Here is a 4,161-nt window from a genome sequence, read left to right as displayed (position 1 = left end):
TGCTGGGGGTGTTCCCATATGCCTCCCAGGAGGCTGCCAGAGTGGCCCCTCTCCCTAGCCCTGCACCCCGCCAGCTGGTGTCAGCAGGGGCTGGGAGGAAAGTGTGTGTGGGGGGAACATAACCCTCCTGCTGCGAGGGCCCTCCCCCCCAACTTGCTGGCTGGGCTATTGGGGGCTTCCTAATCAAAGAAGTTTCTGCAAGAATGAGTCAGGTATCTAGGTTATAGCCATATTGGTCTAGAGGCAAAAGGAATCAAAACTTGTGGAAGAGGTGATATCTTTTATTAGACCAACTAGATATTTGCAAACAAGTTATTGTATTTATTTGCAAGATTTCAGGCGCGCACACCCTTCATCAGGCATAGGAGAGAGCAGGGATTGTCAGGCATAGGAGAGAGCGGGGATTGTAACAGTTCTCCTAGGTAGAAATTAAAATTCATATTTTACAGGCAAGCTGAAGGTGTCGTAAAATCTCCTGTTTGGAATAGTTCATTTTGAAGAATGATGCACATTAAACTATTTAAATAGTACTGGTAAATGGTAGAGAGTAAAAGCATTAGTTTTGCCCTTCAGTACTGGAAGAAGGTTAGGGGGGTATGCACTTCAAATGTAATCATTTTACAGGGCTGAAATAGTATTGCTTAAGAAATGACAGGTACATGTAAAACGAGATATTTTTGTGTAGGAAAAAAATAATGTGGTAAAAATTAACAATATTTTTGTTAGCATCTGAACAGAACAAGTTCACTCTTCGAAGACTTGACAGAAGCATTATGCCTCCCTTTTGCTTCAGGGATCAAGAAAAAATATGCAAAGGTCCATATTCCAGAATAGATAACAGACAACTAACTTGTCAGCTATAATAGGCTTGTGATGGATCCAAGACCTTGCTTATGCCTGCATCGTATTCCCGGTATTTCTAAAGCACAGAGAACTGGACCAGTTTATATGAATGTTAGAAATGTGGGTTGTGCTTGATAAAGTGCTTTGAAAGCTACTGATAAAAATTACTAATTACAGAGCATTACTACTGTCCATATTTTTACATGGAGTAGCTAAGGTATAGAGGCGGTTATTAAATACGCGTTTCTTCATGCTCAATTAAAATAATGTTTGTTTTTTTTACACGACCAGTATAAGATTTTTGATGCCCTTAACAACTCATTTCTTTAGGAGCTGGGTTTGTAAATTTAAATTATAGGAGTGCCTGTACACGAGCATGGAGGCTGCTCTGATTAATCAAGTCTTCTGAAGCATGGCAAATACCGTGCTCTAGCAGCCTCCTGCGTCTCATGTATCAGCGTCTGTGTGCTTCAGAATGGCGGTAGGGTGCTTGAACTAAAGCTCATCGAATGAACTTTAGTTCAAGCACCTCCACCACCATTTTTAAGCATGGGGACGCTGATACGTAAGACACTGCAACGCTTTAATTAGAGTGGCTCTCGGAGCGACCCCCTCCCATCCCCAAAGCACATGTAAAAGTGTCCTAGGTGACTAAATTAGTTTTACATGGCAATCTTAACATAGTTTTGAAACAGAGATCTTTGGTTTTGGAATTCTGTACAGCTGCATGGCAGAAATTGCATTACCTTTTATAGTCAGACATATCAGAGATGTGAGGGGAGGAAATGCTGTAGTACTTCCTTACATGGGAGAGAAGGTGGCAGGATTAAAGGCACGTTTACCAAAAACATGGCTAAATGTGACTTCAGATTCATAGATTGTGAGGCTGGAAGGGACCTTGGAAGATCATCAGGTCCAGCCCTTGCATCAAGCAGGAAAGATAACTGGGGGTCAGGTGACCCCAGCAAGGTGACTGTCTAGTCTCCTCTTCAAGATTTCCAGGGTGGGTGATTGCACCACCTCTGGAGGGAGCTTATTCCACAGTCTGGACACCCTAACTGTGAAGTTTTTCCTAATGATGATGGAAGCAGGGAAGAACAATCGGCACAAAAGAACTTAAATAAGTAAAATCCTTCCACTTTGTTTATTAGCTGCTCTGAGCCTTTTGGATAGGGCAGGATAGAAATCTAATCAACAGTAAATTCTAGGAGTGTGCTTGGCAATACTGTTTTCAGCACTCTGGTATTAGTAAATGACTCTCGCTGCAGGAACTGGATCAACTTTAGTTCATTAAAAAATCTGACTCTAAGATATGTTGGTTTACAAGAGGAGGGATTATAGCATTGCATTCTTTGTCTAAAGTAACTGCAATTTTTTTACTTCTGGGAATACTGCCGGGCATATCTGTTTTCATAAGCTTTTCAGCGTAGAAAGTGTTTGACAAGGCTTATGATTAAGGGGATGGGGGTGGGGGAAAGGATAGGAGGGTGCATAGGAGTGGGGGCAGAAATTTTGCTGAAGCCCAAGTTTTCAGGAAAAGGATTAATTGCTGACTGCAAGTTAAAATTAGAACTATTTACAGAAAAGATATACTGGATATAGGAGTGGTCCTTTTGTAGGAACCCAAATAATATTCTATAATACCTTTATAGTTACACAGTATGTAATTTTTAAGAAATGTTCTTCACCTGAAAAACTTTTTTCTTTTGATGAAGTAAAATAAATGAACTTTGATAGTCACACTGTCGCTTACAAAGATCACTCATAATTTCCTGATCAGAGTGTATTGTAATCTCTCTATTGTGCTTTTGGAGGTTTACAATTCCATTCTACCATAACATTTGCATGGGCTGAAATTTTGCATTCCTTGACCAGCCGTTGGAGGACTGGGAATGTGACAAGATAGCTGTATCTCAGATTTCAACTTCCCAGCTGTAATGTTTCATTCCCAGACAAAAAGCTTCAAGAAAGAGAGGTCAGTTAGGACCTGTTATATCTAATTCCATCATTAAAATAAAAAAACACTGTAGATCAACAATCAACACTTTCACTTTAGATAACAATCTGCAATCATAATAATACTACTAAATAATAATCGCACGCACTCAAGTTGCTTAGAATGCATTCAAATGCAGGACATTGTCAGACAGCTCACAGTTTTTCATCTACAAAGAAACATGCTGTAGATTTTAAATGCATGCGTGGTCTGTAGAGAGTATAACTTGTAGAGAGTGTGACAGTGGAGTTCGTGGTGAAGGTGATGAGTCTGTTAAGACAGGTCTGAATTAATATTGCTTTGCTTGTGCATAAATTTAAGCATATGCACATGTTTGTAGGATTCCATTTGGATTTGTGTCTATGTTTATATAAATATAGCAAAACATGTTTCTGTTTATTCTGACCAGTTTAGTATAAAGAAAATGCTGAAAATTTAATTTCCAATTTGACAGTGTATTTTTGTAGACTTTCATTAGAGAATCTAAAATGACTTTACAAACACTAAGCCTCTGTTCTGTTTTTTGTATGTTTTTACAATGGAATTTAAAAGCTTGACATTAATACTGTATAGGCAAAAGAGGTTATCAAAGTCCACAATTTGTTTTGCGTAGGATTATTATATTTTTACTCTTTCTAAGTGCCTGTGTTTTACATTTTGTGCAAAAGATGATGTGAGAAGTGGGGTTGTAATCTGAGTGTTGAGCTGTTCTCCATTTCTTCTATTTAATATCTGGTCACAGCATGTAAAAACTGTGAAGTCAAATTATTCCATCTGTGGCATAAGCATTAAACTATATTGGTATCCTTTTTCCTGAAGCAGACCAGGCAGTTATGAAAGGCAGCTTTGAGGGGAATGGGCAGACCAGGTGGAATCAATTTGACTCAGTTAAGGGCTTCTGAACAGAATATCTTGAACCCGAATATACACTTCTTTAAATGGGGGAGCCAGGAGTGCGTGAAGCCTTTCTCAGGCTCGGGGCTTGGCAAATGAGAGGTTTGTTGAACAATAAGAAGCAGACCTAATGCTCCTGCCAAGCGGTTTGTATATTGCTTTGAGATTCCATTGTAACTGGACAGTTGCTAGCTAATCCAAGTGAATACGTCTCTCCACCCCACAGCTTGTTTTAACAGTCTGAGAAGAGATTTAATCAAGAATGTAGGACCTTTCTCCACCTGGTATGGTGATGATTTTGCTCTTTGTTTGAAAGGTGGCATTTAGCAGAAAGCCCTTCATTTAATTTGCAATTTTTAAAAGCAGATGTTATTTGAATGTGACTAAGTTTGCCTTTTTCCTTGAGGACCTTTTAGTTTTTAGAGTCT

This window comes from Alligator sinensis, unplaced genomic scaffold (assembly GCF_000455745.1).
Source record: "Alligator sinensis unplaced genomic scaffold, ASM45574v1 scaffold1177_1, whole genome shotgun sequence".
Taxonomy (NCBI): Eukaryota; Metazoa; Chordata; order Crocodylia; family Alligatoridae; genus Alligator; species Alligator sinensis.
The sequence above is the reverse complement of the archived record's forward strand: the minus strand, read 5'-3'. Positions refer to the sequence as shown.